At 50.6% G+C, this 21,259-nt stretch overlaps 1 long non-coding RNA gene across 1 annotated transcript; it reads right to left on the bottom strand.

Moving 5' to 3' along the window:
* Window positions 1-1,095: 1,095 nt before the first annotated feature.
* Window positions 1,096-3,265, bottom strand: LOC142784424 (uncharacterized). Its single transcript, XR_012888623.1, has 3 exons — window positions 2,993-3,265; window positions 1,592-1,677; window positions 1,096-1,227 (listed from the first exon to the last, which is right to left on the bottom strand). It is a non-coding gene; the product is annotated as an uncharacterized LOC142784424 (long non-coding RNA).
* Between the last annotated feature and the right edge of the window lie 17,994 nt (window positions 3,266-21,259).

The following is a 21,259-nucleotide window of genomic DNA, read 5'->3' as shown; positions in this document are numbered from 1 at the left end:
TTTTGAAAAAAAAGCAAGCAGAAAAATGAGAGATTTTAGAACTCTTTATCAGGAAGGCCAAGGATCAATGCATCAGTACACCTTCATTTATCTTTTCCGAAAAAGAGTATTCTTTTCTCGGTTAAAATGATTTTGTCATGGTCACACATGTGTTGTTGCAGATGAGCCCTGGTCTTGTGCTCAGTATAAAAACGCTTGTAGCACCTTCAATAAAATTCAGTTGACAGCGCTCTTTCCTGTCCTTTTTGCGATAAGATTTTTATTACAGAAAAGAATTTCATTTTCTTACAGTTTAGGTATAATGATGAGTTTTCATTGTATCACAACATGGAGCAAATTGCATCTCAATACCTACAAAATTCACGATTTTGTGAAATTCGTGATATTTTCTCGTATATTTCAGCAGCTTGAGAGGTATAAAGATATTTTTTCCTCAGAATATACCTTCTGTGGAGTAAGTATTCACTGCTCAGATATTCATACGAAGTGCAATATTGCAATAAAAAATGCAAACATAACACATTTTGGCTTTATTCTTGGAAGCGAATGTGGCAAAAAAATTGCACTATTATTATTGAGCTTAAAATACCTTACAGAAGCACATTTACTTAATAGGTAGACCGAATTTGCTTTAGAAAAAATAAGCGGTAGTTTTAAAACAAAATTTTCCACAAACACCACACAGACGGCATTATGCCAGGAAGTTATAAGCCAGCCACATGAACAAAACTTTTTTTCTCGCTGAAGTATTCTAGCAGTTCACTGTTTTCAACGCAGTAAGTCAGCACATTTTTTTTTTCAAATACAATTCAGATGGTCGCCAAAGTGGCTGGGACGTTTGGCATGGAATGGTCTAGCTATATTTAAGCAAAATAACTTACACAAATAAGAATATTTGTTCATCTACTACGACCACACTAGAAGAAGTTGTTCAGGCATTGTGACACTAAAATTTTCAGCGTCGTACTGCCTGAACAACTTCTTTGATAAACTCCAAACTCACGCCGAGAAAAAGCCGCTCAATCACGGTGGTTGTTAAAGGCCTTGCGGCCATAGACAATGTTGAAAATAAAAAAAAATCAACTCATCAGTGCTGTCACTCCTTCCTTCTTCGTCATTACTGACACGGAAGATTTTTCGGTTATCCATGTGGAGGTTTAGGAAGTAGGCTTGCTCTAGGCTGGGTCCAGGGTAGACTACGCAGGACGTCAGCGGCACCCTCTCATCCTGTAATAAGAGCAAATATGACTTCTCATAAAAAAATTTTCGGGCTGTTCTGGCAGCACCATATATAAAGAATGTGTAGTGTGTATCCTTCGAAATGGCGTGTAATTGACATTACACTAAACTCGAAGCATACAACCTATACATTCCAATAATTTCGTATGATAAAGATAAGAGTTTTGCAGCATACAGCGAATTCCCGAAATCAGGTGAAGTGTCAGACTACAGCTCAAAAATGGCACTTACGAAAGCCTGAACTCACTTAAGAATCAAATTCCTTCTAGGGTAGTGAGCCAGTGTGAAAAACAATTCTTAAAGTACAACGTTTAGAACATGTAGCATTAAGCAAAACGCACAAGAAACTTACCTCTTCATGTACAAACAGTGAAGACATCTCTGCTTTCTCTTTTACATGAGAACAAATGATCTTGGGCGTGGCACTAGCGAAGAGGTCTGCAAAAAAAAAGCAAAAGATTTACTTACTTAAATCACGCCTCTAACAATCTGAGGAATTGTTACAAGTCACCAATCAGTGCAATTCTGACTGCCTCAATAAGGGCATCAAAAATGAACAATTTTCTCGTTCTTTCTACTCTCACAAGACGCTCCGTCAATGGAATCTAATCCAAATTTGACGCTGTGCTTCCTATTTGCCTGCTGTCTAGACGTAGGGCTGCGAACATGTGTTTTGTGCACCTAATCTAGCACAGAAATTCGTCATCTATAATTCAATCATCTTAATTCATTGTAATTTATTAAAAGATGTGATAGCTCGTCCAGTTTTTAAAGAGTTGCGGGCCTGCAATAGGCACTGCCTTGCACGTATGAAAGTACTTCTTTTTAAAAAAAATTTAAAGCTTGCTTTCAGAAAAAGCGTCTGGCATATTTCGACAACCAAGCCCATCCTCTGATGGCAATCAGGGGCACGCTATTAGCGATTATTGACTACGAGATTTACAAACGTAACCCGTGCCTAAATACTCAGTTAAACACAATCACGCAAGTAAGAGCGCTCGAACGACACCAACGCGCGCGGGCGCCGACTACGTTGCAGCAGCCATGACTTATGCTAGAGCAACCGCACATAGCTCCAACAGTCAGGTATACTCTCTCGATTCTGTTATAACGCCGAACATTATCGCAGATGAAAGCGAAGTACGAAAACAGCAAACAGAAACGAGGGAAAACAACGCACGGCGATGGCCACAACAACGCGCCTTTGGAAGTCTGCTAGATCTATCCCTGTTGCTGGTGGCACTTGTCCTAAATAGCTTAAAAGACCGAGGCGCACGTGCTGGGAGCATCGCGCTATATCAGCACCTCCAACTATACCGTCTTTAAGCAAAAAAAAACCATTTCGTACAGTGCACCTCTGTACATAATTTTTGCTTTTTCTTTCTTTTTTTGCGCTTACACCTACAGAAGCACGTTGCACATTTCAGTATTAATAGAAATGTTATTACGATGTAGCCCAAAGCACATCTTAAAACAATATCAATCACTTTGCGCAGTGTAGAGACAATGTGCGATCAGCAACTAATCCCGCCCTTGTTAAGTGATCACATCACTCACTGTATGAGTGATGCAGGCACTTACACAACATCGCGCATAGCAGTGTGAACTCGTTAAGTCCCACGTTTAATCGGGCATCTGCAACAGGCCCGCGAACGCATGCTGTTGTAAATGGCTGGCAGCCTACTTCGGCAGAGCTGCTGCAGGCGCCCACCTAGCGCTGTATGATTACTACCTACGAAAACAGTACACTCACCGTTAACAGGCCCACGTTGTCCGTGTCCGCCACTCCATGAATATTCCTTAATCCGAGCGTCACTTCGAACACGGTGTCATGCGTGACCACCATTGAATATGCGCCTGTTCGCTAGAACACACACAGCGACCAAGACCCCCGACCAACGCAACGCATTTGAAAGACTGATGAGACAGAGAGGGCAACACTGAGAGAGAGAAGGAGGAGGCACTGGCGGCGGCGTGGCGGCGCCGCAGCTGTCGACGCAGGTGTTCGGTGACGCAACTCTTCGCTTATCTACGCCGCCGTTGTGGGAGCAACGCTGGCCGGGTTGAGCGGGGGGGGGAGGAGCGGGAAACCCGCCAGGACGGCGCCGAAAGGCAAACGCTATGGCGCATACGGCGGACGGCCGTTCAACGCGGAATGACTCCTTGTAAACGGCCACTCTCCTTCCAGCCAGTCGCACAGCGACGCAGGTTATTTACCAGCCACGGGTTCTTTGAGTATTTTGACGGAATGCGATTGCAGTGGGCGAAAAATAGTGAAGCAAAACTTGTGCAAAACAAAGTGCACCATGGAATGGCCAAAAACAATAATTATTTCGTCCTCGGTGGCATTAGCGGGAGAGCATCGCTACACCTTTTTCCAGAGAAATTTCTTTTTGCATTGTCTGTGTCAGGCGATTCCGCGTATGGTGCCGCAAACACTGATTGCGTAGTCGAAGCTGGAACAAATTAATCCACAGTAGCGGATGTTTAGAAGGCTTGTCATGCACCACGAAACGTGCCGAGGTTGTTATAACAAACTTTTTGCTGACCACATGATCAGCACATAATTCCATATGGTTGCCCAATGAGCTAGCTAAGCACCTGTAGCAAAGGCAGTGCACGTTCTTGTTAAACGTTGTTAATATAAACGATGGTTGTGCATAAGTGCAGTGACAGCTTTCCGTGTGAATTGGTCATAACCCACGTTTTCGAGCGTAGAAGCGCCTCAACGGAGCTAATCAGTTACCACAGCAAGTTCGTAAGCAATGATGAGGTACGAAAATGTGCAGCTGTTTTCCATGTACTGAATAGTTAGTGTACAGTGCCTTGACCACCGCCATTTCTTAAGCCACCTCCCATATAGACTCCCAGTCTGAACAGGTGTGGGACCTTAAACACTAAGAAGCAGTGCCCCCCCCCCCGCACACACACACGAAATTTGAGGGCGCACGGGCTGATGCACACGCATACTTATTCACAGGCGCACACACATACACGTATACACACAAGCGGCCACACACACGCGCGACCGTAAACGCACGCATGCATGGGCGTACACATGTGCACAGGCACGCTTAACACAAGCACGGACTCGCACAATCGCGCTTACACGCACACATGCACGGGTGTACACACAATCGCGCTTACACGCACACACACCCATACTCGAGCGAACATTATTTGTGTGTATATAATCCACAGCAAACATGCAGCTTATAACCAACTCTAAGGAAAGCTTAAATTTCGTAACATGGATTGCAGTTAATTGCCATTATAGATGAAACGCGATTTGCTTCTGCTGACATTCTGCTGTATTCGGAGAGCACCTTCACACATTCTAAGTCAATTAGGCCGTCATTTAACGCAAGGTCCACATATTCGTGCAGTAGCTGCGCTGCTCGGCTGCCAATCCGAAGGTCGCGGGTTCGATGCCGGCCGTGGCAGTCGAATTAAGGCGGAGGCGAAAAGGTAGAAGCCTTTGCACTGTGCGATATGAGCGCTCATTAAAGAACACCAAATGGTGAAGATCTCTGCAGCTTTCCACTACGACGGCCCTCATAATCATATCGAGGTTTTTGAGACGTAAAATCCCAAATATTATAATTATGTGTTCTTCTTATGCTGCATATTCTATCTGATGAATCGGAACCTACACCCTTCTCAGGCACAAAAGCACCCTTAGAGCCTATTTTAGGGTGCTATCGAGGCAAGCACCCAAACAAAGGGGTGCTTTTTTTTCAATCGACCATTTATGGGTGTTAAAGGGTGTTGCAAAGGGTGCTTTCTCGTAAAAGCACCCTTTTTACACCCTTTTGAGTGCAAAAATTTTTACTGTGTAGAGAACACTCAAAGTACCGCCATCTTGCATAACCTGTGGCACGTAGCCACTTTACCCCTCCGTTTACCTGTCGGTCCATCTGCTGGTCTGTCTGTCTGTCTGTCTGTCTGTCTGTCTGTCTGTTTTTCCGTTCATGCATACGTCCGTGCATCCTTCTAGAGAACACTCAAAATACCATCATCTCGCAAACCCTGTTGCACAGAGCCACTATAGGCGTCGGTCTACCTGTCCGTCCATCTGCTAGTCTGTCTTCTTTTCTTCCATGCGTCTGTACGTGCGTCCATCTACTGAACACTCCAAGTACCGCCGTCTCGCATACCATGTGGCACATAGCTGCTTTACGCGTCCGTCTACCTGTCAGTCCTTCTGCTAGTTTGTCTCTTGGTCCATGCTACCATCCGTGCGTCCAGCTAGTGAACACTCCTAGTACCACCACTGGCATACCCTGTGGCCCATAGCTGCTTTACGAATTCATCTACCTGTCCGTCCGTCTGTCTGTTTGTCTGTCTGTCGATCTGAGCATCCGTCCGTGCGTCCATCTAGAGAACACTCAAAGTACCGCCATCTCACATACCCTGCGGCACATAGCCACTTTACGCGTCCATCTATACGTCCATTCGTCTCCTGGTCTGTCTGTCTGTCCGTCCATGCATCCATCTCGTATACTCTGTGGCACATACCCGCTTTACGCGTCCGTCTAGCCGTCCATTCGTCTGCTAGACTGTCCATGCATCCGTCCGTGCGTCCATCTAGAGAACGCTCAAATTCCCGCCATCTCGCATACCCTGTGGCACATAGCCGCTTTACGCGTCCGTCTACCTGTCCGTCCATCTGCTAGTCTGTCTGTCCGTCCATGCGTCCGCCCGTGCGTCCATCTAGAGAACACTCAAAATGCCACCATCTCACATACCCTGTGGCAAATAGCCACTTTACGCGTCCGTCTTCCTGTCCGTCTGTGTTCTAGTCTGTCTGTCTGTCTTTCTATGCGTCCGTCCGTGGGTCAATCTCGAGAACACTCAGAAATACCGCCATCTCGCATACCCTGTGGCATATAGCCGCTTTACGCGTCTGTCCACCTATCCGACTGTCTGCTAGTCTGTCTGTCAGTCCGTCCAAGCGTTTGTCCGTGCGTTCATCTAGAGAACACTTATAGTACCGCCATCTTGCATACCGTGGCACATAGCCACTTTACGCGTCCGTCTACCTGTCCGTCCGTCTACTAGTCTGTCTGTCGTTCCGTCCAAGCGTACGTCCGTGCGTCCATCTATTGAGCATTCTGAGTACCGCCTTCTTGCATCTTTATACCCTGTGGCACATACCCGCTATACGCGTCCGTCTACCTGTCCGTCCGTCTGCTTGTCTATCTGTCTGTGCATCCATGCGTCCGTCCTTGCGCCCGTCTAGTGAACACTCCAAGTACCACTATCTCGCATACCCTGTGGAACATAGCCGCTTCACTCGTCCGTCTATCCATCCGTCCGTCTGCTAGTCTGTCTGTCTGTCCGTCCATGCGTCCGTCCGTGCGTCCATTAAGAGAACACTCAAAGTACCACCATCTTGCATTTCCTGTGGCACATAGCCGATTTACGCGTCCAGCTATCTGTTCATCCATGCGTCCATCCGTAAGTCCATCTAGTGAACAATCTGTGTACCGTTATCTCGCATCTCGCAAAACCTGCGGCACATAGCCACTTTACGTGTCCGTCTACTTGTCCGTCTGTCTGCCAGTCTGCCTGTTTGTCCGTCTTTTCGTCCGTCCGTACATCCATCTAGTGAACACTCCAAATACCGCCATCTCGCATACCCTGTGCTACATAGCCGCTTTACGCATCCGTCTACCAGTCCGTCCGTCTGCTAGTCTGTTCCGTGCGTCTATCCGTCCGTCCGTGCGTGCATCTAATGAACAGTCTGAGTACTGCCATCTCAGATCTCGTATACCCTGTGGCAGATACCCACTTTACGCGTCCGTCTATGCGTCCGTTCGTCTCCTAGTCTGTCTGTGCGTACATGCGTCCGTTCGTGCGTCAATCTAGAGAACACTCAAAAATAGCGCCATCTCACATACCCTGTGGCATATAGCCGCTTTACGCGTCCGTCCAAATGTCCGTTCGTCTGCTAGTCTGTGTCGTTCCGTCCTTGCGTCCGTCCGGGCGTCCATCTATTAAACATTCAAAGTACCGCCATCTCGCATACCCTGTGGCACATAGCCACTTTACGCGTCCTTCTTCCTGTCCGTCTGTGTTCTAGTCTGACTGTCTGTCTGTCAGTGCGTCCGTCCGTGCATCGATCTTGAGAACACTCATGTACCCCCATCTCGCATACCGTGGCACATAGCCGCTTTACGCGTCCGTCTACCTATCCCTCCGTCCGCTAGTAGGTCTGTCTGTCCGTCCATGCATCCGTCCATGCGTCCATCTAGAGAACACTCAAATTAACGTCATCTCGCATACCCTGTGGCACGTAGCCATTTTACCCATCCGTTTACCTGTCGGTCTGTCTGCTAGTCTGTCTGTCTGTCCGTCCATGCATCCGTTCATGCGTCCATCTTGTGAACTTTCATATTACCATCATCTCGCATACCCTTTGGCACACAGCCGCTTTACGCATTCGTCTACCTGTCCGTTCGTCCGCTAGTCTGTGTGTCTGTCCGTCCATGCGTCCGTTCATTCGTCCATCTAGAGAACACTCAAAGTACAGCCCTCTCGCATACCCTGTGGCACATAGCCACTTCACCCGTCGGTCTACCTGTCCGTCCGTCTGCTAGTCTGTCTGTCTGTCTGTCTGTCCGTCCATGCATCCGTCCGTGCGTCCATCTTGTGAACTTTCCAAATACCATCTTCTCGCATACCCTTTGGCACATAGCCGCTTTACGCATCCGTCTTACTGTCCGTCTGTGTTCTAGTCTGGCTGTCTGTCTGTCCATGCGACCGTCCGTGCGTCAATCCAGAGAACACTCAAACTTACCACCATCTCGCATATCCTGCGGCATATAGCCGAATTACGCGTCCGTCCACCTGTCCGTCCGTCTGCTAGTCTGTCTGTTGGTCCGCCCATGAGTCAGTCCTTGCGTTCATCTAGTGAACACTTCAAGTACCACCATCTTACATACCTTGTGGCACATAGCCGCTTTATGTATCCGTCTACCTGTCGGTCCATCTGCTAGTCTGTATGTCCATCCATGCGTCCGTCCGTGCATCCATGTAGTGAACACTCTAAGTACCACCATCTCGCATTCCCTGTGGCAAATAGCCGCTTTACGCGTCCGTTCACCTCTCCGTCCGTCTACTAGTCTGTCTCTCTGTCCGTCCATGCGTCCGTCCGTGCGTCCGTCTGGTAAACGCTAAGTACCACCATATCGAATCTCGTATACCCTGTGGCACATACCCGCTTTACGCGTCCATCTATCCGTCCGTTCGTCTGCGAGTCTGTCTATATGTCCGTCCATGCGGCCGTCCGTGTGTCCTTCTGGAAAACACTCAAAGTACCGCCATCTCGCATACCCAGTGGCATATAGCCACTTTATGCGTCCGTCAACCTGTCCGTCTGTGTTCTAGTCTGACTGTCTGTCTGTCCATCGGTCCGTCCGTGCGTCAATCTAAGAACACTCAAAAATACCGCCATCTCGAATACTCTGTGGTATATAGCCGTTTTAGGCGTCCGTCTACCTGTCCCTCCGTCCGCTAGTCCGTCTGTCTGTCAGTCCATGCATCAGTCCGTGCGTCCATCTAGAGAACACTCAAAGTACCACCATCTTGCATAACCTGTGGCACGTAGCCACTTCACCCCTCCGTTTACCTGTCGGTCCATCTGCTAGTCTGTCTGTCTGTCTGTCTGTCTGTCTGTCTGTCTGTCTGTCTGTTTGTCTGTTTTTCCGTTCATGCATCCGTCCGTGCGTCCTTCTAGAGAACACTCAAAATACCATCATCTCGTAAACCCTGTTGCACAGAGCCACTATAGGCGTCGGTCTACCTGTCCGTCCGTCTGCTAGTCTGTCGTCTTTTCTTCCATGCGTCTGTCCGTGCGTCCATCTACTGAACACTCCAAGTACCGCCGTCTCGCATACCATGTGGCACATAGCTGCTTTACGCGTCCGTCTACCTGTCAGTCCTTCTGCTAGTTTGTCTGTCTCTTAGTCCATGCTTCCATCCGTGCGTCCATCTAGTGAACACTCCTAGTACCACCACTGGCATACCCTGTGGCCCATAGCTGCTTTACGCATTCATCTACCTGTCCGTCCGTCTGTCTGTCTGTCGATCTGAGCATCCGTCCGTGCGTCCATCTAGAGAACACTCAAAGTACCGCCATCTCACATACCCTGTGGCACATAGCCACTTTACGCATCGGTCTACCTTTCCATCCGTCTGCTAGTCTGTCTATGTGTCCGTTCATAAGTCCGTCCATGCGTCAATACAAAGAACACTCAAAGTACCGCCATCTCGCACCCTGTGGCACATAGCCGCTTTATGCATCCGTCTACTGTCCATCCGTCTGCTAGTCTGTCTGTTTGTCCGTTCGTGCGTCCGTCCGACCGTCAATCCAGCGAATACTCAAAGTACCGCCATCTCGCACTCCCTGTGGCACATACCTGCTTTACGCGTCCGTCTATCCATCCATTCGTCTGCTAGTCTGTCTGTCTGTCCGTCCATGCGTCCGTCTAGAGAACACTCAAAGTACCGGCATCTCGCATTTCCTGTGGCACATACCAACTTTACGCGTCCGTCTACCTGTCCGTCTGTCTGCTAGTCTGTCTGTCCGTCCATGCGCCCGTCCGTGCATTCATCTAGAGAGCACTCAAAGTACCGCCATCTTGCATACCCTGTGGCACATAGCCACTTTGCGCGTCCGTCTTCCTGTCGGTCTGTGTTCTAGTCGTGCTGTCTGTCCGTCCATGCGTCCGTCAATGCGTCAATCTTGAGAAAACTCAAAAATACCGCCATCTCGCATACCCTGCAGCATATAGCCGCTTTACGCGTCCGTGCACTTGTCGGTCTGTCGGCTAGTCTGTCTGTCGATCCGTCCATGTGTCTGTCCGTGCGTTCATCTAGAAAACACTCATAGTACCGCCATCTCGCATACCGAGGCACATAGCCGCTTTACGCGTCCGTCTACCTTTCCGTCCATCTGCTAGTCTGTCTGTCTGTCTGTCTGTCCGTTCATGCATCCGTCCGTGCGTCCATCTAGAAAACACTGAAAATAACATCATCTCGCATCCTCTGTGGCACATAGCCGCTTTAGGCGTCGGTCTACATTTCCGTCCGTCTGCTAGTCTGTCGTCTTTTTGTCCATGCGTCCGTTCGTGCGTCAATCTAGAAAACACTCAAAGTACCGCCATCTTGCACACCCTGTGGCACATAGACGCTTTACGCATCCGTCTAATGTTCCTCCATCTGCTAGTCTGTCTGTCTGTCAATCCTTGCGTCCGTACGTGCGTCCATCTAGTGGACACTGAGTACCACCATCTCGCATCTCGTATACCCAGTGGCACATACCCACTTTACGCATCCATCTAGCCGTCCATTCGTCGGCTAGTCTGTCCATGCATCCGTCTGTGCGTCCATCTAGAGAACACTCAAAGTCCCGCCATCTCGCATACCCTGTGGCACATAGCCGCTTTACGCGTCCGTCTACCTGTCCGTCCATCTGCTAGTCTGTCTGTCCGTCCATGCGTCCGCCCGTGCGTCCATCTAGAGAACACTCAAAATACCGCCATCTCACATACCCTGTGGCAAATAGCCACTTTACGCGTCCGTCTTCCTGTCCGTCTGTGTTCTAGTCTGTCTGTCTGTCTTTCTATGCGTCCGTCCGTGCGTCAATCTCGAGAACACTCAGAAATACCGCCATCTCGCATACCCTGTGGCATATAGCCGCTTTACGCGTCTGTCCACCTGTCCGACTGTCTGCTAGTCTGTCTGTCAGTCCGTCCAAGCGTTTGTCCGTGCGTTCATCTAGAGAAGACTTATAGTACCACCATCTTGCATACCGTGGCACATAGCCGCTTTATGCGTCCGTCTACTTGTCCGTCCGTCTACTAGTCTGTCTGTCGTTCCGTCCAAGCGTACGTCCGTGCGTCCATCTAGTGAGCATTCTGAGTACCGCCTTCTTGCATCTTTATACCCTGTGGCACATACCTGCTATACGCGTCCGTCTACCTGTCCGTCCGTCTGCTTGTCTATCTGTCTGTGCATCCATGCGTCCGTCCTTGCGCCCGTCTAGTGAACACTCCAAGTACCACTATCTCGCATACCCTGTGGAACATAGCCGCTTCACTCGTCCGTCTATCCATCCGTCCGTCTGCTAGTCTGTCTGTCTGTCCGTCTATGCGTCCGTCCGTGCGTCCATTAAGAGAACACTCAAAGTACCACCATCTTTCATTTCCTGTGGCACATAGCCGATTTACGCGTCCAGCTATCTGTTCATCCATGCGTCCATCCGTAAGTCCATCTGGTGAACAATCTGTGTACCGTTATCTCGCATCTCGCAAAACCTGCGGCACATAGCCACTTTACGCATCCGTCTACTTGTCCGTCTGTCTGCCAGTCTACCTGTTTGTCCGTCTTTTCGTCCGTCCGTACATCCATCTAGTGAACACTCCAAATACCGCCATCTCGCATACCCTGTGCTACATAGCCGCTTTACGCATCCGTCTACCAGTCCGTCCGTCTGCTAGTCTGTTCCGTGCGTCTATCCGTCCGTCCGTGCGTGCATCTAATGAACAGTCTGAGTACTGCCATCTCAGATCTCGTATACCCTGTGGCAGATACCCACTTTACGCGTCCGTCTATCCGTCCATTCGTCTACTAGTCTGTCTGTGCATACATGCGTCCGTCCGTGGGTCAATTTCAAGAACACTCAGAAATACTGCCATCTCGCATACCGTGTGGCATATAGCCGCTTTACGCGTCTGTCCACCTGTCCGTCCGTCTGCTAGTCTGTCTGTTAGTCCGTCCAAGCGTTTGTCCGTGCGTTCATCTAGAGAGCACTTATAGTACCGCCATCTTGCATACCGTGGATAATAGCCCCTTTACGCGTCCGTCTACCTGTCCGTCCGTCTGCTAGTCTGTCTGTCGTTCCGTCCAAGCGTACGCCCGTGCGTCAATCTAGTGAGCACTATGAGTACCGCCTTCTCGCATCTTTACACCCTGTGGCACATACCCGCTATACGCGTCCGTCTACCTGTCCGTCCGTCTGCTTGTCTGTCTGTGCATCCACGCGTCCGTCCTTGACCCGTCTAGTGAACACTCCAAGTACCACTATCTAGCATACCCTGTGGAACATAGCCGCTTTACTCGTCCGTCTATGCATCCGTCCGTCTGCTTGTCTGTCTGTCTGTCCGTCCATGCGTCCGTCCGTGCGTCAATCAAGAGAACACTTAAAGTACCACCATCTTGCATTTCCTGTGGCACATAGCTGCTTTACGCGTCCTGCTATCTGTTCATCCATGCGTCCGTCCTTAAGTCCATCTGGTGAACATTCTGTGTACCATTATCTTGCATCTCGCAAAACCTCCGGCACATAGCCACTTTACGCATCCGTCTACCTGTCCGTCTGTCTGCCAGTCTGCCTGTTTTTCCGTCTTTTCGTCCGTCCGTACATCCATTTAGTGAACACTGCAAATACCGCCATCTCGCATACCCTGTGCTACATAGCCGCTTTACGCATCCGTCTACCAGTCCGTCCGTCTGCTAGTCTGTCTGTCCGTGCGTCTATCCGTCCGTCCGTGCGTGCATCTAATGAACAGTCTGTGTACCGCCATCTCAGATTTCATATACCCTGTGGTAGATACCCACTTTACGCGTCCGTCTATGCGTCCGTTCGTCTGCTAGTCTGTCTGTGCGTACATGCGTCCGTTCGTGCGTCAATCTAGAGAACACTCAAAAATAGCGCCATCTCACATACCCTGTGGCATATAGCCGCTTTACGCGTCCGTCCAAATGTCCGTTCGTCTGCTAGTCTGTCTGTCGTTCCATCCTTGCGTCCGTCCGGGCGTCCATCTATTAAACATTCAAAGTACCGCCATCTCGCATACCCTGTGGCACATAGCCACTTTACGCGTCCTTCTTCCTGTCCGTCTGTGTTCTAGTCTGACTGTCTGTCTGTCAGTGCGTCCGTCCATGCATCGATCTAGGGAACACTCAAAAATACCGCCATCTCGCATAGCCTGTGGCACATACCCACTTTACGCGTCCATCTATCCGTCCGTTCGTCTGCTAGTCTGTCTGTCTGTCCGTCCATGCGCCCATCCATGCGTCCATCTGAGAAAACTCAAAGTACCACCATCTCTCATACCCTGTGGCATATAACCACGTTACGCGTCCGTCTACCTGTCCATCTGTGTTCTAGTCTGCCTGTCTCTCTGTCCATGGGTCCGTCCGTGCGTCAATCTAGAGAACACTCATAGTACCGCCATCTCGCATACCGTGGCACATAGCCGCTTTACGCGTCCGTCTACCTATCCCTCCGTCCGCTAGTAGGTCTGTCTGTCCGTCCTTGCATCCGTCCATGCGTCCATCTAGAGAACACTCAAAGTACCGTCATCTCGCATACCCTGTGGCACGTAGCCCTTTTACCCATCCGTTTACCTGTCGGTCTGTCTGCTAGTCTGTCTGTCTGTCCGTTCATGCATCCGTCCATGCATCCATCTTGTGAACTTTAAATTACCATCATCTCGCATACCCTTTGGCACACAGCCGCTTTACGCATCCGTGTACCTGTCCGTTCGTCCGCTAGACTGTCTCTCTGTCCGTCCATGCGTCCGTCCATCCGTCCATCTAGAGAACACTCAAAGTACCGCCATCTCGCATACCCTGTGGCACATAGCCACTTCATCCGTCCATCTACCTAACCGTCCGTCTGCTAGTCTGTCTGTCTGTCTGTCCGTCCATGCATCCGTCCGTGCGTCCATCTTGTGAACTTTCGAAATACCATCTTCTCGCATACCCTTTGGCACACAGCCGCTTTACGCATCCGTCTTACTGTCCGTCTGTGTTCTAGTCTGACTGTCTGTCTCTCCATGCGACCGTCCGTGCGTCAATCCAGAGAACACTCAAACTTACCACCATCTCGCATATCCTGCGGCATATAGCCGAATTACGCGTCCGTCCACCTGTCCGTCCGTCTGCTAGTCTGTCTGTTGGTGCGCCCATGCGTCAGTCCTTGCGTTCATCTAGTGAACACTTCAAGTACCACCATCTTACATACCTTGTGGCACATAGCCGCTTTATGTATCCGTCTACCTGTCCGTCCATCTGCTAGTCTGTATGTCCGTCCATGCGTCCGTCCGTGCGTCCATGTAGTGAACACTCTAAGTACCACCATCTCGCATTGCCTGTGGCAAATAGCCGCTTTACGCGTCCGTCTACCTCTGCGTCCGTCTACTAGTCTGTCTCTCTGTCCATCCATGCGTCCGTCCGTGCGTCCGTCTGGTGAACGCTAAGTACCACCATCTCGAATCTCGTATACCCTGTGGCACATACCCGCTTTACGCGTCCATCTATCCGTCCGTTCGTCTGCGAGTCTGTCTATCTGTCCGTCCATGCGCCCGTCCATGTGTCCTTCTAGAGAACACTCAAAGTACCGCCATCTCGCATACCCTGTGGCATATAGCCACTTTATGCGTCCGTCTACCTGTCCGTCTGTGTTCTAGTCTGAATGTCTGTCTGTCCATGGGTCCGTCTGTGCGTCAATCTAAGAACACTCAAAAATACCGCCATCTCGAATACCCTGCGGTATATAGCCGTTTTAGGCGTCCGTCTACCTGTCCCTCCGTCCGCTAGTCCGTCTGTCTGTGAGTCCATGCATCAGTCCGTGCGTCCATCTAGAGAACACTCAAAGTACCACCATCTTGCATAACCTGTGGCACGTAGCCACTTTACCCCTCTGTTTACCTGTCGGTCCATCTGCTACTCTGTCTGTCTGTCTGTCTGTCTGTCTGTCTGTCTGTCTGTCTGTCTGTCTGTCTGTCTGTTTGTCTGTTTTTCCGTTCATGCATCCGCCCGTGCGTCCTTCTAGAGAACACTCAAAATACCATCCTCTCGTAAACCCTGTTGCACAGAGCCACTATAGGCGTCGGTCTACCTGTCCGTCCGTCTGCTAGTCTGTCGTCTTTTCTTCCATGCGTCTGTCCGTGCGTCCATCTACTGAACACTCCAAGTACCGCCGTCTCGCATACCATTTGGCACATAGCTGCTTTACGCGTCCGTCTACCTGTCAGTCCTTCTGCTAGTTTGTCTTTCTCTCGGTCCATGCTTCCATCCGTGCGTCCATCAAGTGAACACTCCTAGTACCACCACTGGCATACCCTGTGGCCCATAGCTGGTTTACGCATTCATCTACCTGTCCGTCCGTCTGTCTGTCTGTCTGTCTGTCTGCCGATCTGAGCATCCGTCCGTGCATCCATCTAGAGAGCACTCAAAGTACCGCCATCTTGCATACCCTGTGGCACATAGCCACTTTGCGCGTCCGTCTTCCTGTCGGTCTGTGTTCTAGTCGTGCTGTCTGTCCGTCCATGCGTCCGTCAATGCGTCAATCTTGAGAAAACTCAAAAATACCGCCATCTCGCATACCCTGCAGCATATAGCCGCTTTACGCGTCCGTGCACTTGTCGGTCTGTCGGCTAGTCTGTCTGTCGATCCGTCCATGTGTCTGTCCGTGCGTTCATCTAGAAAACACTCATAGTACCGCCATCTCGCATACCGAGGCACATAGCCGCTTTACGCGTCCGTCTACCTTTCCGTCCATCTGCTAGTCTGTCTGTCTGTCTGTCTGTCCGTTCATGCATCCATCCGTGCGTCCATCTAGAGAACACTGAAAATAACATCATCTCGCATCCTCTGTGGCACATAGCCGCTTTAGGCGTCGGTCTACATTTCCGTCCGTCTGCTAGTCTGTCGTCTTTTTGTCCATGCGTCCGTTCGTGCGTCAATCTAGAAAACACTCAAAGTACCGCCATCTTGCACACCCTGTGGTACATAGACGCTTTACGCATCCGTCTAATGTTCCTCCGTCTGCTAGTCTGTCTGTCTGTCAATCCTTGCGTCCGTACGTGCGTCCATCTAGTGGACACTGAGTACCACCATCTCGCATCTCGTATACCCAGTGGCACATACCCACTTTACGCATCCATCTAGCCGTCCATTCGTCGGCTAGTCTGTCCATGCATCCGTCTGTGCGTCCATCTAGAGAACACTCAAAGTCCCGCCATCTCGCATACCCTGTGGCACATAGCCGCTTTACGCGTCCGTCTACCTGTCCGTCCATCTGCTAGTCTGTCTGTCCGTCCATGCGTCCGCCCGTGCGTCCATCTAGAGAACACTCAAAATACCGCCATCTCACATACCCTGTGGCAAATAGCCACTTTACGCGTCCGTCTTCCTGTCCGTCTGTGTTCTAGTCTGTGTGTCTGTCTTTCTATGCGTCCGTCCGTGCGTCAATCTCGAGAACACTCAGAAATACTGCCATCTCGCATACCCTGTGGCATATAGCCGCTTTACGCGTCTGTCCACCTGTCCGACTGTCTGCTAGTCTGTCTGTCAGTCCGTCCAAGCGTTTGTCCGTGCGTTCATCTAGAGAAGACTTATAGTACCACCATCTTGCATACCGTGGCACATAGCCGCTTTACGCGTCCGTCTACTTGTCCGTCCGTCTACTAGTCTGTCTGTCGTTCCGTCCAAGCGTACGTCCGTGCGTCCATCTAGTGAGCATTCTGAATACCGCCTTCTTGCATCTTTATACCCTGTGGCACATACCCGCTATACGCGTCCGTCTACCTGTCCGTCCGTCTGCTTGTCTATCTGTCTGTGCATCCATGCGTCCGTCCTTGCGCCCGTCTAGTGAACACTCCAAGTACCACTATCTCGTATACCCTGTGGAACATAGCCGCTTCACTCGTCCGTCTATCCATCCGTCCGTCTGCTAGTCTGTCTGTCTGTCCGTCCATGCGTCCGTCCGTGCGTCCATTAAGAGAACACTCAAAGTACCACCATCTTTCATTTCCTGTGGCACATAGCCGATTTACGCGTCCAGCTATCTGTTCATCCATGCGTCCATCCGTAAGTCCATCTGGTGAACAATCTGTGTACCGTTATCTCGCATCTCGCAAAACCTGCGTCACATAGCCACTTTACGCATCCGTCTACTTGTCCGTCTGTCTGCCAGTCTACCTGTTTGTCCGTCTTTTCGTCCGTCCGTACATCCATCTAGTGAACACTCCAAATACCGCCATCTCGCATACCCTGTGCTACATAGCCGCTTTACGCATCCGTCTACCAGTCCGTCCGTCTGCTAGTCTGTTCCGTGCGTCTATCCGTCCGTCCGTGCGTGCATCTAATGAACAGTCTGAGTACTGCCATCTCAGATCTCGTATACCCTGTGGCAGATACCCACTTTACGCGTCCGTCTATCCGTCCATTCGTCTACTAGTCTGTCTGTGCATACATGCGTCCGTCCGTGGGTCAATTTCGAGAACACTCAGAAATACTGCCATCTCGCATACCGTGTGGCATATAGCCGCTTTACGCGTCTGTCCACCTGTCCGTCCGTCTGCTAGTCTGTCTTTTAGTCCGTCCAAGCGTTTGTCCGTGCGTTCACCTAGAGAGCACTTATAGTACCGCCATCTTGCATACCGTGGATAATAGCCCCTTTACGCGTCCGTCTACCTGTCCGTCCGTCTGCTAATCTGTCTGTCGTTCCGTCCAAGCGTACGCCCGTGCGTCAATCTAGTGAGCACTATGAGTACCGCCTTCTCGCATCTTTACACCCTGTGGCACATACCCGCTATACGCGTCCGTCTACCTGTCCGTCCGTCTGCTTGTCTGTCTGTGCATCCACGCGTCCGTCCTTGCGCCCGTCTAGTGAACACTCCAAGTACCACTATCTAGCATACCCTGTGGAACATAGCCGCTTTACTCGTCCGTCTATGCATCCGTCCGTCTGCTTGTCTGTCTGTCTGTCCGTCCATGCGTCCGTCCGTGCGTCCATCAAGAGAACACTCAAAGTACCACCATCTTGCATTTCCTGTGGCACATAGCTGCTTTACGCGTCCTGCTATCTGTTCATCCATGCGTCCGTCCGTAAGTCCATCTGGTGAACATTCTGTGTACCATTATCTGGCATCTCGCAAAACCTCCGGCACATAGCCACTTTACGCATCCGTCTACCTGTCCGTCTGTCTGCCAGTCTGCCTGTTTTTCCGTCTTTTCGTCCGTCCGTACATCCATTTAGTGAACACTGCAAATACCGCCATCTCGCATACCCTGTGCTACATAGCCGCTTTACGCATCCGTCTACCAGTCCGTCCGTCTGCTAGTCTGTCTGTCCGTGCGTCTATCCGTCCGTCCGTGCGTGCATCTAATGAACAGTCTGTGTACCGCCATCTCAGATCTCATATACCCTGTGGTAGATACCCACTTTACGCGTCCGTCTATGCGTCCGTTCGTCTGCTAGTCTGTCTGTGCGTACATGCGTCCGTTCGTGCGTCAATCTAGAGAACACTCAAAAATAGCGCCATCTCACATACCCTGTGGCATATAGCCGCTTTACGCGTCCGTCCAAATGTCCGTTCGTCTGCTAGTCTGTCTGTCGTTCCATCCTTGCGTCCGTCCGGGCGTCCATCTATTAAACATTCAAAGTACCGCCATCTCGCATACCCTGCGGCACATAGCCACTTTACGCGTCCTTCTTCCTGTCCGTCTGTGTTCTAGTCTGACTGTCTGTCTGTCAGTGCGTCCGTCCATGCATCGATCTAGGGAACACTCAAAAATACCGCCATCTCGCATAGCCTGTGGCACATACCCACTTTACGCGTCCATCTATCCGTCCGTTCGTCTGCTAGTCTGTCTGTCTGTCCGTCCATGGGCCCATCCATGCGTCCATCTGAGAAAACTCAAAGTACCACCATCTCTCATACCCTGTGGCATATAACCACGTTACGCGTCCGTCTACCTATCCATCTGTGTTCTAGTCTGACTGTCTCTCTGTCCATGGGTCCGTCCGTGCGTCAATCTAGAGAACACTCATAGTACCGCCATCTCGCATACCGTGGCACATAGCCGCTTTACGCGTCCGTCTACCTATCCCTCCGTCCGCTAGTAGGTCTGTCTGTCCGTCCTTGCATCCGTCCATGCGTCCATCTAGAGAACACTCAAAGTACCACCATCTTGCATAACCTGTGGCACGTAGCCACTTTACCCCTCCGTTTACCTGTCGGTCCATCTGCTAGTCTGTCTGTCTGTCTGTCTGTCTGTCTGTTTTTCCGTTCATGTATCCGTCCGTGCGTCCTTCTAGAGAACACTCAAAATACCATCATCTCGCAAACCCTGTTGCACAGAGCCACTATAGGCGTCGGTCTACCTGTCCGTCCGTCTGCTAGTCTGTCGTATTTTCTTCCATGCGTCTGTCCGTGCGTCCATCTACTGAACACTCTAAGTACCGCCGTCTCGCATACCATGTGGCACATAGCTGCTTTACGCGTCCGTCTACCTCTCAGTCCTTCTGCTAGTTTGTCTGTCTCTCGGTCCATTCTTCCATCCGTGCGTCACTAGTGAACACTCCTAGTACCACCACTGGCATACCCTGTGGCCCATAGCTACTTTACGCATTCATCTACCTGTCCGTCCGTCTGTCTGTCTGTCTGTCTGGCGATCTGAGCATCCGTCCGTGCGTCCATCTAGAGAACACTCAAAGTACCGCCATCTCACATACCCTGTGGCACATAGCCACTTTACGCGTCGATCTACCTTTCCATCCATCTGCTAGTCTGTCTGTGTGTCCGTTCATGCGTCCGTCCGTCCGTCAATCCAGCGAATACTCAAGTTACTGCCATCTCGCACTCCCTGTGGCACATACCTGCTTTACGCGTCCATCTATCCATCCGTTCGTCTGCTAGTCTGTTTGTCTGTCTGTCCGTCCATGCGTCCGTCCATGCGTCCATCTAGAGAACACTCAAAGTACCGGCATCTCGCATACCCTGTGGCACATAGCAACTTTACGCGTCCGTCTACCTGTCCGTCTGTCTGGTAGTCTGTCTGTCCGTCCATGCGTTCGTCATTGCATCCATCTAGAGAGCACTCAAAGTACCGCCATCTTGCATACCCTGTGGCACATAGCCACTTTGCGCCTCCGTCTTCCTGCCCGTCTGTGTTCTAGTCTGACTGTCTGTCCGTCCATGCGTCCGTCAATGCGTCAATCTTGAGAAAACTCAAAAATACCGCCATCTCGCATACCCTGCGGCATATAGCCGCTTTACGCGTCCGTGCACTTGTCGGTCTGTCTGCTAGTCTGTCTGTCGATCCGTCCATGTGTCTGTCCGTGCGTTCATCTAGAAAACACTCATAGTACCGCCATCTCGCATACCGAGGCACATAGCCGCTTTACGCGTCCGTCTACCTTTCCGTCCATCTGCTTGTCTGTCTGTCTGTCTGTCTGTCTGTCTGTCTGTCTGTCTGTCTGTCTGTTCGTTCATGCATCCGTCCGTGCGTCCAGCTAGAGAACACTGAAAATAACATCATCTCGAATACTCTGTGGCACATAGCCGTTTTAGGCGTCGGTCTACATTTCCGTCCGTCTGCTAGTGTGTCGTCTTTTTGTCCATGCGTCCGTTCGTGCGTCAATCTAGAAAACACTCAAAGTACCGCCATCTTGCACACCCTGTGGCACATAGACGCTTTACGCATCCGTCTAATGTCCATCCGTCTGCTAGTCTGTCTGTCTGTCAATCCTTGCGTCCGTACGTGCGTCCATCTAGTGAACACTGAGTACCACCATCTCGCATCTCGTATACCCTGTGGCAAATACCCACTTTACGCGTCCATCTATCCGTCCATTCGTCTGCTAATCTGTCTGTCTGTCCGTCCATGCGTCCATCTAGAGAACACTCAAAGTCCCGCCATCTCGCATACCCTGTGGCACATAGCCGCTTTACGCGTCCGTCTACCTGTCCGTCCATCTGCTAGTCTGTCTGTCCGTCCATGCGTCCGCCCGTGCGTCCATCTACAGAACGCTCAAGATACCACAATCTCACATACCCTGTGGCAAATAGCCACTTTACGCGTCCGTCTTCCTGTCCGTCTGTGTTCTAGTCTGTCTGTCTGTCTTTCTATGCGTCCGTCTGTGGGTCAATCTCGAGAACATTCAGAAATACTGCCATCTCGCATACCCTGTGGCAAATAGCCGCTTTACGCGTCTATC

Source organism: Rhipicephalus microplus, unplaced genomic scaffold (genome assembly GCF_043290135.1).
Source record: "Rhipicephalus microplus isolate Deutch F79 unplaced genomic scaffold, USDA_Rmic scaffold_14, whole genome shotgun sequence".
Lineage (NCBI taxonomy): Eukaryota > Metazoa > Arthropoda > Arachnida > Ixodida > Ixodidae > Rhipicephalus > Rhipicephalus microplus.
The sequence above is the reverse complement of the archived record's forward strand: the minus strand, read 5'-3'. Positions and strand labels throughout refer to the sequence as shown.